The 12592-nt window shown below is 44.2% G+C and overlaps 5 non-coding genes across 5 annotated transcripts; all 5 read right to left on the bottom strand.

Moving 5' to 3' along the window:
- Positions 1 to 1379: 1379 nt before the first annotated feature.
- trnal-cag (transfer RNA leucine (anticodon CAG)) lies at positions 1380 to 1462 on the bottom strand. Its single transcript has one exon. It is a non-coding gene; the product is annotated as a tRNA-Leu (tRNA).
- Positions 1463 to 1540: 78 nt separating this feature from the next.
- Positions 1541 to 1612, bottom strand: trnak-cuu (transfer RNA lysine (anticodon CUU)). The gene has a single exon. It is a non-coding gene; the product is annotated as a tRNA-Lys (tRNA).
- A 1840-nt stretch (positions 1613 to 3452) lies between these two features.
- trnaw-cca (transfer RNA tryptophan (anticodon CCA)) lies at positions 3453 to 3524 on the bottom strand. The gene has a single exon. It is a non-coding gene; the product is annotated as a tRNA-Trp (tRNA).
- A 4469-nt stretch (positions 3525 to 7993) lies between these two features.
- Positions 7994 to 8066, bottom strand: trnav-uac (transfer RNA valine (anticodon UAC)). The gene has a single exon. It is a non-coding gene; the product is annotated as a tRNA-Val (tRNA).
- A 4110-nt stretch (positions 8067 to 12176) lies between these two features.
- Positions 12177 to 12249, bottom strand: trnav-cac (transfer RNA valine (anticodon CAC)). The gene has a single exon. It is a non-coding gene; the product is annotated as a tRNA-Val (tRNA).
- Between the last annotated feature and the right edge of the window lie 343 nt (positions 12250 to 12592).

The following is a 12592-nucleotide window of genomic DNA, read 5'->3' as shown; positions in this document are numbered from 1 at the left end:
CAACAGGTCCCGTCAACGTCAAACACCTTCTTTCTTGTTCAATAGAGGGAGCAGAGGCGTGTACATCATCAGACGCCAGCAACTTGAAGCAATGGAACAGATAAAGGCACAGATGCAAGTTCCACATCTTTTCAATGCAAAGTTATTTCACTTTATTTAAAGTGCCGTGTGGCTGAAAACGGGTCCCAGATGATTTGCGTTCACTCGTGACTTGTTTTCCAGTGTTTGTCCGTCAGGTTTGCAATTCAATTTGTATTGGATGTTGAAGATATTTCAGGATGATTGCACAACATACCATGTGTAAAGCAACCATCTTGATAACTTCAATCATCACACACTCTACATCGACGCTGCAGAGGCCCCAGCACCCCTTTCAATATTGTTTTTCTTAACTCACAGTTTTCAAAAGGGAATTGGATAAACGCTTGGATGGAAACATTTTCAGGGTTATGGGGAAACAGCAGGCGAGTGGGACTAACTGGACAGCTCTTTCAGAAAGCTGGCACAGGCACGTTGGGCCGAATGGCATCCGAATTGCGCTGTCTTATTCTATGATTCTATAAATAGATCAATTTCCGCCTTTCACTGAGCCTCACTAAATGGAGCGCAGTAATCGTGTCCTTGTGAAATGAGCTCCTGAACAGTAATACGGAAATTAGCGTGGCTGAGCGGTTTGAAACTCTGGTCAAGCACCTTACAGGAAATTTCCTCTCTGAGTTTGAGTAGTTTATCAATTATCTCCCCACCTTTCCATCTTAAATGTCTTTACATATTTTTTTGATCTCTTCTTCTCCTGTCATGCCCACAATATTAGTCTCCCTGGTGAATACTGAAGCAAAGTGATTATTTAATATTTCTGCCATTTTCCTGTCATTGCCTGTGAGTTTGTCGTGTGTATCCCTTAGTGGCCCGATTCCAATCCTAAACTTTCTTTGGCTGTTGATGTGTCTAGAATACTTTGCTTTTTATGATATTCCTTTTTGCCTTTCTAATAGTTCTTTAGACTTCTTTCCCAGCCTTTTCAAATTCCCCTCTCTCCTTTATTGTCTCGTCTGTGCCTTTTTCTTTAGTTTCAATTTTACCCTTATTTCTTTATTCATCCCTGGTGTGTCATTTCTGGCTCGTTTGTTCTTGCTTTTCAGTGGGATGTATTTCTCCTGGACTCTATTGATCATCGTTTTAAATGTTTCCCACTGCTGTTCTATTTCTTTGTCCAGGTCATTAATATGTCAAACATTTCACCGTTGGAAACTTCTCAAGTCACATATGCATGACAAAGCCAGTTACTTTTGTGGGAGGAGCAAATCAACTTGGCAGAAAAATCAGCTGCAGCCCAATTCACAAATAAAATATTTCCACGTCTTCGTAAAAGTAAGGAATGTCAGAAGTGGAATTCGAACCCACGCCTCCAGAAGAGACTGCGACCTGAACGCAGCGCCTCAGACCGCTCGGCCATCCTGACCACCAAGCTCAGGTTTAATTCTGCATTATTTCTGCACTGTTGGCCAGTGAAAGCAGCATAAAAGTTTAAAATGGCACTCGCCCAACGTGGGCTCGAACCCACGATTCTGAGATTAAGAATCTCATGCTCTACCGACTGAGCTGGCTGGGCCGAAAGGCTTTTAACCGCCCTATCTATTATTGCAGCAAGCAGGAGAAAGACTCCATTTCAAATTATTGGAATTAATTCTGAGGGACAGGATAAACTGTCACTTCGAGAGGCACGGACGAATCAAGGACAGTCAGCATGGATTTGTTAAGGGGAGGTAGTGTTTGACTAACCTGATTGAATTTTTCGAGGAGGTGACAAGAAGGATCGATGAGGGTAGTGCAATTGATGTAGTCCATATGGATTTTCGCAAGGCTTTTGAAAAGTTCCCACATGGTAGATTGGTCAAATAAGTAAAGGCCCATGGGATACAAGGGAATGTGGCTTGTTGGATCCAAAATTGGCTCAGTGGCAGGAAGCAAAGGGTAATGATGTTTTTGCGGCTGGAAAGCTGTTTCCAGTGGGGTGCCGTAGGGCTCGGTACTTGGTCATTTGCTTTTTGTGGTATACATTAACGATTTGGACTTAAACGTAGGGGACATGATAGCGAGGAGGAAAGCTGTAGACTGTGGGGGGTTCAGGCAATTTTCTGATAACAAAGCAATCAATCTATCTCTGAACGAATTTTGAACGAATATGTGTGTTTGACCCGGCACAGGCACGATGGGCCGAATGATCTCCTCTTGTGGACTAACATAATACGATGATACTAATTGTTGTCAGATGGAAAAGCAACACATTCCAAATAAGAGCAGAGACAGGAAACTCGTCTAACCGCAGAACAGCACGGTGAGATATTGTATTTGAGAAGGATGAGGAGGGATAGTTTATCATGGTGGTCGTCACATAGGGTATCATTTGTGACTTTGATAAGGACCATTTCATGCTGCGACAGGGGTGGAAAACTAATCGGAGAGATTCATCCCGGGTGCGGCCCCATCGTGCGCGGTGAGACGGAGGGGGGTGGGGGAAGTCTCAGAGCTGGGGCTCACCGGCGGAAGCAGCATAAAAGATTAAAACGGTACTCGCCCAACGTGGGGCTCAAACCCACTACACTGAGAGTTTTTAAAGAAAAGGGGGAGCAGCCACTGTCGGCATCTCTTGCTGTACTTGAAACAACACATTCCACGTACGAGCAGAGAGAGGACACCATTCAATTGCCCATTGTGTTAAACAAAATGCCATCGTTTTCCGTGGTTTGGTGGTTCCCGGTTCGATTCAGGGGAGGAGCATTATTTTGGAACTTGGTCTCCATAAACATCCCGATCGATTTTCTTCTCCTGCCAAAACGGGAGAAAGTGGCTGCTCCCTTATTCTTTGAAAGCTGCATCTTTTACTTCATTAAACAGATAACTTTGAGTGAGAGAAAACTGATCCACAATGACGCTCATTTCAAGTTTATTCCCTTTTAAACTGGAAGGATATATTGGCTTTGAACAGAGTGGCTTTTGAAAGGATCTAGTCGGGTGGGATCGACAAACCATTTCTGCTGGTGGGGGACAAGGGAACCGAACCAACCATCTACCAAGTTCTCCTGAATTCTGAGGTGCAATGGGGAACCGACCAACAAAAGCCCTTTCATTGACCGTGGAGGTTCATACAATTTTCTGATAACAAAGCGCTCAATCTATTTCTCTTGTCTATTTCCCGATGTTTCCGGATACTGTCTGCATCTCTGCCCTGTGTTTATCTCACGATGTGTCCACATGCAGGGTGGTTTTTGAATGAAGACGTGTGATTGTCTTCTGTTTGTTACATTAAATAAATAGAGGGCATCAGTTGCTTCACTCCCTGACACTGGGGAAACAGAGGCAGACTTTAAAGCAGGGTTCTTTTACTTGTGAAGACGCAAAGAAAACATTTATTGCAGAATTATACAAACCAATTTCAAGGGAAAAAACGGTGACCCCGACGTGGTTTAAACACACAACCTTCTGATCTGGAGTCAGACGCGCTACCGTTGCGCCACGAGGCCTGGGTGCGGCAATGGGTGTTTGTTTTTCTCAATGTTTGCCAAGCACCGCTTTATAGCTCCGATATCGATGGAATGGGTTGGCTTTCAAATTCCCGCCCACTCCCACCAGATGTCAGGAAGCATCAGAAGTCGCCTTCACCTGTCAGCGGCAGCATGGCGCTCGCTTCCATCGCCTGCTGTCAGCGGACTGCAGCAAATCCAATTACATTCATCCTGCACCCAGAATTATCACATCACATGAAAAGGATGTGGGAAACTGCTCAAGATACATAACAGGAGGGGAACCTTCTGAAAAACACTTAGACTTTCGGTGTTTAGACTTCGATTCGAACTGCGAAAAAGAACGTGTGAAAATATAAACTATGGGTGTGATGTTTGTATATCAAGTGAATGTTTGTAACGGATTTCTCCCGTTACTCTGACAACTAAGGGTTGTTAATCCATCAACAATGAGTTCCGCTTGATTTTAGCACGAGTGGTTACAAAATAGCAAGTTTAATAGATTGACTTACAACAGAGTTGCACTACAGCTGTCTTCAACATTATATTCAACAGTATTATTATTATTATACAACTGTCGACAGATTACATTAATGACAAGCAATTAACACAACCTGACCTGTCTACGAATCCAGGTGTATCAGACCTGACCTTTGCGGACAGCCTGTGGCAATGAACTTCTGACTGTCCCCGATTGAGAGCTCCAACATTTGAGAAGGGAGCATGCCCTCTCTTTATACGATTCGGCTGCATTGTTCTGTACGGAAGCACCACTGATCTTAACTCATGGTCGTAAACCATCCGACTTTGCTGACTCTCAGAATCCACCAAGGATTGTTTCATGTCTTAGTGCTTATTTAGCATTTCTCCGTCATCAGGTTTTGGATGTTTATACTCGGTTAGCACAACCTGGAGTTCAGGTGTCCAGGACACCCAAGTTTCTCTGGACATCAATATTTAATAGTTTCTCACCATTTCAAAAATATTCTGTTTTTCTGTTCTTCCCACCAAAGTGAATGATCTCACATTTCCCCACATTATACTCCATCTGCCACCTTCTTGCCCACACATTTAACCTGTCTATATCCCTTTGCAGACTCTTTGTGTCCTCTTCATAGCTTACTTTCCCACCTAGCTTTGTATCATCTGCAAACTTGGATACATTACACTCGATCCCTTCATCAAGTCATTAAAAGTCTTCGACAGGTATATAAATAGTAAACGGGTAGTAAGAGGAGGGTTAAGACCGATTAGAGACCAAAAAGGAGATCTATGCATGAGGTACTAAATGAGTATTTTGCATCTGTCTTTACCGAGGAAGAAAATGCTGCCTAAATCACAGTAAAAGGGGAGGTAGTTGAGATACTGGATGGGGTGAAAATTGCTAAAGACGAGATAATATAAAGGCTGGCTGTACTTAAAGTCACCTGGTCCGAATGGGATGCATCCTCAGTTGCTGAGGGAAGTAAGGGTGCAAATTGCAGAGGTACTGGCCATAATCTTTCACTCCTCCTTCGATACAGGGTTTGGTGTCAGAGAACTGGAGAATTGCAGATGTTACACCCTTGTTCAAAATAGGGTGTAAGGATAAACCCAGCAATTACAGGCCAGTCAGTTTAACCAAGGTGGTGGGAAGCTTTGAGAAATGATAATCTGGGACAAAATTAATAGTCATTTGGACAAGTGTGGATTGATAATAGAACGCCACTGTGGATTTGTTAAAGGCAAATCGTGATTGAGTTTTGTGATGAGTTAACAGAGAGGGCTGATGAGGGCAATGTGGTTGATGTTGTGTTTCTGGCCATTCAAAAGGCTTTTGAAAAAGTGCCACAAAGTGGGCTTGTCAAAAGGGGCGATAGTGGCTGCTTCCTTATTCTTTAAAAGCGCATTATCTTATTTCAATCAACAGATAACTCTGAGTGAGCGAAAACTGATCCACAGTGGCGCTTATTTCAAGTTTATACCCGTTTAATCTGAAAGGATATATTGGCCTTGGAAGGAGTGCAGCACAGATTCACCAGGTCAGATGGAAGTGTTAAGGGAGAAAGTGAACTGCTGACTCCCACTTCTGGGGGATATCCCAAAGCGCTTCATAGAGGTTTAATCAAAAACATAAAATCATAGAATCGCAGGGGGCCATTCGGCCCATCGTGCCTGTGCCAGCTCTTTAAACTAAATGGTGCAATTTTAAAGGGGGTGCAGGAACAGAGAGACATGGGGGTATACGTGCACAAATCTTTGAAGGTGACAGGACAAGTTGAATGGATTGTAAAAAAAAATATCCGGAATCGTTGACTTTATTAATAGTGGCATAGAGTACAAAAGCAAGGAACTTATGCCAAACCTTCATAAATCACTGGTTAGGCCCCAGCTGGCCACCACACAATTCTGCCCACCACACTTTAGGATGGATGTCAAGGCCTTGGAGAAGGTGCAAAGGTGATTTACTAGAATGGTGCCAGGGATGAGGGACTTCAGTGAGGTGGAGAGACTGGATAAGCTGGGGTTGTTTTCCTTTGAGCAGAGACGGTTAAGGGGAGATTTAACAGAGGTGTTCAAAATCATGAACGGTTTTGATAGAATCAATCAGGAGAAACTATTTCCAGTGCCAGAAAGGATGGTAACCAGAGGACACAGATTTAAGGTAATTGGCAACAGAGGTGAGATGAGGAGAATGTTTTTACGCAGCGAGTTGACATGATCTGGAATGCACTGCCTGAAAGGGTGGTGGAAAAAGATTCAATAATAACATTCAAAGGGGAATTGGATAAATACTTGAAGGGGAAAATGTTGCAGGGCGATGGGGAAAGGGAAGGGGAGCGGGTCTAATTGGATAGCTCTTTCAAAGAGTTGGCACGGGCACGATGGGCCGAATGGCCTCCTTCTATGATGTTTCCATGCTGTGATTCTATGTTACGGAGCATTTTCTGATGTAGTGGATATTCGGGGCAGAGGACCAAGTGGGGATTGAGCTCGACGGCAAGTGTATACAGTTCGTTCAAAGGACTGAAGCCGATGGTTTCATTCTTCCCGTCGTTTAGCAGCAGGAAATTACTCGGCCATGCAGGCGACTTTTTTTGTCTTCATTCATGGGATGTGGGTGTCAATGGCAAGGTCAGCATTTATTGCCCATCCCTAATTGCTCTTGAGAAGGTGCTGGTGAGCCGCCTTCGTGAACTGCACCTTTCATTGACTGTGTCATTGACGTTTTCTGGATAGAGAGAAACTATTTCCTCTGGTTGGGGATTCTAGGACTCGGGGGCACAGTCCAAAAATTAGAGCCAGACCTTTCAGGAGTGAGATTAGAAAACACTTCTACACACAAAGGATGGTAGAAGTTTAGAGCTCTCTTCCGCAAAGGGCAATTGATGCTAGCTTAATTGTTAATTTTAAATCTGAGATAGACAGCTTTTTGGCAACCAAAGGTATTAAGGAATATGGGCCAAATGCAGGGATATGGAGTTAGATCACAGATCAGCCATGATCTCATCAAATGGAGGAGCGAGCTCGAGGGGCTGAATGGCCGACTCCTGTTCCTATGGTACATTTCCCCAAGTTTCTGTTCTCTCCACAGTTGTTGAATGACCGCCTTGTGCTTCCAGCATACTTTCGTTTGAAGCTCGGTTCAGGGACGAGCCGGTGGGCGTCAAAACGTGCCGTGGACGGAGACCGGGTTGGTGATTGCGGGAAGAGCAAATCAACTGGGCCGAAAAATCAACCGCAGCTCAAGCGGCAAATAAAATAGCAAATGTCAGAAGTGGGATTGGAACCCACGCCTCCAAATGAGATTGCGATCTGAACGCAGCGCCTTAGTCCGCTCGGCCACCCTCACTGACAAATGATTCCCTCATTCGCCACCCTTTCCACATTGAGACCCCCCGCCAGGAGACAGTTTCACTCACTCCAGTGCTTGGTGAGATAAATGCTGCTGGAAAGGCTCGGTGAGCGGGATGCCACCTCCCTGGGTTTTCCTGAGCCTATTGCACTTTATTCCTATTGAAACACGGGAATATCCGCAATCAGGAGCTAAAAAGAATTAAAAGTTGAATCACAGAGAAAGGGAATTCCATGTTAAATCTGATAATACAACCAGCAGAGTTCCCTGGTGGTCTAGTGGTTAGGATTTGGCGCTGTTACCTTCGTAGCCTCGGTGCGATTCCTGGTCAGGGAAGCAACTTTTGAACACTTGTTATATTAATCGCATGGAAGAGAAAAAAAAAGACAATCATTGTTTTAATCACCATTAATTAACCGATAAGGTTATTTTGCAGAATGAAAGGCCACTGAGGGAATTTGGAAAACTTTAATAATTTATTTTATGCGATGAACTTTTTATCCCTTCTCATTTTACACACTGTATTTTTAAGGGCTCGGTTTAAAATGTTCAATGCTAGTGAGACCACGAATTTGTGTTAAATTTAACAGGACCGGCTATTTCACAATGAGAAAATAAATTTGCCCCAACATAATGTTTCTGCCCGGGATTGAGCCAGGGACCTTTCGCGTGTAAAGCAAACGTGATAACCACTACACTACAGAAACCTCTGTTCAATCATCAGCCAGAAGTTAGAATGACTGCATTGATTCTCATTCATAACAATTCAATTGATCGAAGTTGCACAAGTCACAAAAGAAAAATGTTCATTTCAAAGTTATTAAACTCCCAAATGTGGCCTGCCTTGTTTGGACAGGGGATGACCCTGACGTCACAGCCTCAACAAAGCATATTCTCAACATTTCCATTGGGAACAGGAGGAGGCCATTCAGCCCCTTGAACCTGTTCCGCCCTTCAATGAGATCAGAGATGATCTGAACCTCAAATCCATTTTCCTGCCTTTGCTCCCTATCCCTCGATACCCTGACCCAACAAAAATCGATCGATCTCAGTCTTGAAAGCTTCAATTGGCCCCAGCATCCACAGGCTTTTGGGGGACAGAGTTCCCGACTTCTACTGCCCATTGTGTAAAAAAGTGCTTCCTGATTTCGAACCTGAATGGCATGGTTCTAATTTTAAGGTTATGTCCCCCTCGTTCTTGATTCCCCAGAGGAAATTGATTCTCTCTCTCTATTCTATCGAATCATTTAAAGATGTGAAACACCTCGCTCAGACTGCCCCTCAATCTTCTATACTCGGGGGAATACGAGCCGAGTCCATGCAGCCTGTCCTCATAATTTAACCTTTTCAGCCCCGGTAACATTCTGGTGAATCTGCTCTGCACCCCCTCCAAGGTCAATCTATCCTTCCTGAGGTGCAGTGTCCAAAACTGAACGCAGTTACTCCAGACGCAGTCTAACCAGAGCTTTATATAACTGGAACATAACTTCCACTTCTTTATATTCCAGCCCCTGAGATAAAGGCTCACACTCCGTTAGCCTTTTCAATTATTTTTGGACCCATCCGTTAGCTTTTACTGATTTATGGAAATGAACCGTTAATTCTGTCTGCTTCTCCACAGTTCCTAGCTTCTTACCTTGTGGAAAATACCCTGACCATAGGTCCAAAGTGGATTACCCCACATTGAACTCCATCTGCCATTGTTTTGCCCACTCACTTAATCTATCAATGTCCCTTTGCAACTTTCCAATCGCATTCCACACTACTCACTGTACCACCTGATTTAGTTTCATCAGCAAACTTGGATAGACGACTCTCTCTTCCTTCATCTAAGTCATTGATAAATATGGTGACAAGCTGAGAACCCCGTTACAGATCCCTGGGGGACACCACTCATCCCATGCTGCCCATTGGAGGATGTATCCATTATCCCGACTCGCTGTCTCCAATCTCCGAACCAATTCTCTACCCATGTCAATGCATTGCCTCAAGTTTCATGGACTTTCATTTTTGCCAACAGTCTCTTGTGTGGAACCTTAACAAATTCCTGTCGGAATTCTATGTAAATAATATCATAGGAACATAGGAACAGGAGTCGGCCAATCACGCCCCTCGTTCCTGCTCCGCCATTTGATGAGATCATGGCTGATCTGTGATCTAACTCCACATACCCGCCTTTGGCCCATATTCCTTAATACATTTGATTGCCAAAAAGCTATCTGTCTCAGATCTAAATTTAGCAATTGAGCTAGTATCAATTGCCGTTTGTGGAAGAGAGTTCCAAACTTGCACCACCCTTTATGTGTCGAAATGTTTTCCAATCTCGCTCCTGAAAGGTCCGGCTCTAATTTTTAGACAAAATGGTGGCAAGTTCGCCGGACATCTTGGACAAAATGTCTGTAAGTACGGTGGCCATCTTGGACAAAATGACGGCAAGTCCTTCACGGCTGTTCGACAGGAACAGAAGGAGGCCATTGAGCTCCTCAAGCCTCTTATATGGGAACTGAAGGCCATTCAGCCTCTGAAGGCTGTTACACAGGAAAAGGAGGAGGCCATTCAGCCCCTCAAGCCCGGTACATCGTTACTGGAGGCCGATCATCCCCTCAAGCCTGTTACATGGAATCAGGAGGAGGCCATTCAGCCCTTCGAGCATGTTATACAGGAACCTGAGGCCAATCAACCCCTCAAGCCTGTCAAATAGCAAAAGGAGGAGTTCATTCAGCCCCTCGAGCCTGTTATCTGAGAACTGAAGGCCATTCTGCCCATCGAGCCGGTTATACAGGAACTAGACGCCAATCAACCCTTCAAGCCTCTCAGGTAGCAACAGGAGGCGGCCATTCAGCCACTCGAGCAACTTACACCAGATCTGGTGGCCAATCAGCCCCTCAAGCCTGTAAAATAGGAACAAGAGGAGGCCACTCAGCCCCTCGAGCCTATTATATGGGAACTGAAGGCAATTCAGCCCCTCGAGCCCGTTACACCACACCTGGAGGCCAATCAGCCCCTCAAGCCTGTTACATAGGAACAGCAGCAGGCCATTCAGCCCCTCGAGCGTGTTATACGGGAACTGAAGGCCATTCAGCACCGCGAGCCTATTACACTGGAATAGGATTCGGCCATTAAGCCCCTCGAGCTTGTTGCACTGGAACAGGAGGAGGCCATTCAGCCCTTCGAGACTGTTATAAAGGATCTGGATGCCATTCAGCCCCTCGCGCATGTTACATAGGAACAAGAGGAGTCCATTCAGCCCCTCGAGCATGTTAATGCAGGAACAAGATGAGTCCATTCAGCCACACGAGCCTGTTACACAGGAACAGGATTAGACAATTCAGCTCCTCAACCTGTTCCGCCATTCAATTCGATCATGGCTGATCTGTATCTTAACTCCATCTACCCGCCTTGTTTCCTGAATTATTAATACCCATGCCTAACAAAAATCTGCAATCTTCGTTTTGAAATTTCGTATTCACCCCAGGCCTCAACAGAATGAAGTGCTTCCTGACATCAACCCTGAACGGCCGAGCTCTAATTTTAAGGTTATTCCCCCTTGTTCTGGATTCCACACCAGAGGAAGTAGTTTCTCTCCATCGACCCTATCAACTCCTTTAATCATCTTAAACATCTCAATTAGATCACCCCTTAATCTTCTATATTCGGGGGAATAAAGCCTAGTCTATTCAACCTGTCCTCATAATATAACCCTTCTAGCCCGCCTATAATTCTGGTGAATCTGTGCTGCATTCCTTCCAAGGCCAATATATCCTTCCTGAGGTGCAGTGCCCAGAACTGAATGCAGTTCTCCAGATGGGCTCTAACCAGAGCTCTGAACAGCTGGAACATAACTTCCACCCCTTTATTTTCCAGCCCTCGAGAAATAAAGGCCAACATTCTATTAGCCTTTTTAATTATTTTTGTAACTGTCCACTAGCTTTTAATGATTTCTGTACTTGGACCCTAAATCTCTCTGCTCCTCCACAGTTCCGAGCTCCTCACCATTTAGAAAATTCTCTGATCTATCTTTCTTAGATCCGAAGTGGATGACCTCACATATCCCCACATTGAACTCCATTTACCATAGTTTTACCCACTCACATAATCTCCCAATATCCTGGGAATGCTTGGTGATTTTGTTTGGTTGGAGAATGCTTGAAATCAGATTGTTATTTTTAAAAGATTCGAAATGATTTTTAACTTGTACAGTTTGAACAAGATCATTATTCCCCGATCAATAAAATGTCTGTGTTTTTCAGATAGCGGCGACAGTTCAGAGATAGTTGCCTTTTTGTCTACTTTAATGAAGTGAAATTTTGCTGATTTAAAATCAGCTGTATTTCTTAGCTTGAAAAAGCAGCTCCTCTGTTGGTGAGGCTTCATTCCCAATGTATCAGTGTTTCCGCTTATCCTGATATCAGTGCAACATTTGAAGGGTTCCAGCCCACTCGTTCGATCCAGTGCTGAATAGTGCTTGCTCTTCAGAGGGTGCCGCGGCTCCGGTTCGATTCCCGGTCAGAAAAGCAACTTTTGAACACTTGTTATATTAGTCGCATGAACTAATTGAAAGGCTGTGGCAAGAAAAAAAAACGATCATTGTTTTCATCACCATTAATTAACCGATAACGTTATTTTGCAGAAAGGCGACTGAGGGAAGTTTGAAATCATTTCTTTTGTGCGATGAACTTTTTATCCCTTCTCATTTTACACACTGTATTTTGAAGGGCTCGGTTGAAAATGTTCAGTGCTCGTGAGACCACGAATTTGTGTTAAATTTAACAGGACCGGCTCTTTCACAGATGAAAAAAACATCTGCCCCAACATAATGTTTCCACCCGGGATCAAACCGGGGACCTTTCGCGTGTGAGGCGAACGTGATAACCACTACACTACAGAAACCTTTGCTTTGGTGGTCAGCCAGAAATTAGAATGACGGCATTGATTCTCTTTCATAACTATTCAATTGATCGAAGTTGCACAAGTCACAAAAGAAAAATGTTCATTTCAAAGTTATTAAACTCCCAAATGTGGCCTTGTTTTGACAGGTGTGGGACCTGGCATCACAGCATCAATAAAGCATATTCTCAACATTTCCATTGGGAACAGGAGGAGGCCATTTCGCCCCTTGAACCTGTTCCACCCTTCAATTCGATCAGAGATCATCTGAACCGCAAATCCATTTACCCGTCTTTGCTCCCTATCTCTCGATACCCTCACCCAACAAAAATCTATCGATCTCAGT

The sequence above is a fragment of the Heptranchias perlo genome, unplaced genomic scaffold (genome assembly GCF_035084215.1).
Source record: "Heptranchias perlo isolate sHepPer1 unplaced genomic scaffold, sHepPer1.hap1 HAP1_SCAFFOLD_52, whole genome shotgun sequence".
NCBI lineage: Eukaryota > Metazoa > Chordata > Chondrichthyes > Hexanchiformes > Hexanchidae > Heptranchias > Heptranchias perlo.
The sequence above is the reverse complement of the archived record's forward strand: the minus strand, read 5'-3'. Positions and strand labels throughout refer to the sequence as shown.